The sequence below is a fragment of the Chrysochloris asiatica genome, unplaced genomic scaffold (assembly GCF_000296735.1).
Source record: "Chrysochloris asiatica unplaced genomic scaffold, ChrAsi1.0 scaffold00165, whole genome shotgun sequence".
NCBI classification, from domain to species: Eukaryota; Metazoa; Chordata; class Mammalia; order Afrosoricida; family Chrysochloridae; genus Chrysochloris; species Chrysochloris asiatica.
The window spans coordinates 1,803,344-1,804,768 of NW_006408683.1; positions in this window are offsets into that span (position 1 = coordinate 1,803,344).

Consider the following 1,425-nt stretch of genomic DNA (forward strand, 5'->3'; position numbering starts at 1 on the left):
GATAGTCTCTTCAACAGATGGTGCTGGCAGAACTGGAAAATGATATGCAAAAGATTGAAACAAGACCTTCACCTCACACCTTATACAAAAACCAACCCAATATGGATTCCAGACCTAAATGTGAATCCCAGAATTATGAAGTATCTTCTGTTCTTCTAGCTGCTCCAGGTTGGTCTTCTTATGCTTTCCAGTGGAAATTTCCAACCTCAAATGATTCTGGATGGGGTTCAAGATACCACCTATGGTCTTATATAATGCAGAGGCTTCTCAGGAAGCTTCCTTCACTGAGCACATGATAGCCCCACTTTAAGTATTCCAATCAGTTAAGGCAGAAGGACTTACAAGCTTTCTGCAGTGATATTTCTGCCTAGTCTTTCTCTCCCCCTCAAGTGGCTATTTATAATGGTATGCCAGGGAAGCCAAGATTCAAAAGACAGCCAAGCATCTTAACATTATTTCCCCCTTTTTGCCCATTCCAACCAAGTCTGAATCTCTGTGTCCCAGAGCCCTGTTGTTCCAGTGTTGTGCAGTAGTTCCTCAACTATGTCTTCTGTGAACTTTGGTGATTCTTCTTGTTCTAGAATGCCAATAATTCTTAAGTTATTCCTCTTCATGTTATCCAGCATGAATCTTAGGCTCTCTTCAGATTTTTCCCCTTTTTTCTCCTTGCTCTTCTATCTTAGCAGTATTGAGAGATTTGTCTTCCAGTTCGCTGGTTCTGGCTTCCTCCTCTTCAATTCTACTCTTTTGCCCTTTCAGTGTATTGTCCATTTCAGATATTTTATTATTAATCATCTGCACCTCTTTTTTGCAGGTTTTGAATTATTTCCAATGTTATATCTATCTTGTTTGATTGCTACTGTAGCACTTTCCTGATTTTTTCCTTATTTTCCTTGACCCCTCTGTGGAGCATTTGAATTTGTCTACATATCATTCTTCTGAATTCTTTCTCAGGCAGATCCAAATCCTGCTCTTCTTCTAATGAGTAGTCTATGTCTGTCTCCAGCTCATTTGTCTCAGTTAATTTTTTTCTGTTTTTAGACATGTGCTGAGATCTTTTGTTGTTTTTTCTTGGACATTTTCAATAGTTAGATGTGTTTTCAATGATTAAATGAATGTATCTTGCTTTGTTGTTAATCTTACTGAGTGTCTCCTGATGGATGTGATCTGGAGATAGGCTTCCCTTTTCACGTGTAATGCCTAGCAGCTGATATTGGCTCCTGTTCGGATGGTGGGATATTATTGGGTATGCTTGTAGCTTGGCTATATGACCAGACTTGCTGCCTCTTCTTGAGTAAGGTAGGAGGAGAAAGCTCCCACCTCCAGAAAAAAAGTGAGACCAAAAGGACCAAAAATAGAAACACTATAAAAGCAGAGATATGCAGATGATACAACCTTGCTTGCTGAAAGTGAAGAAGACTTAAA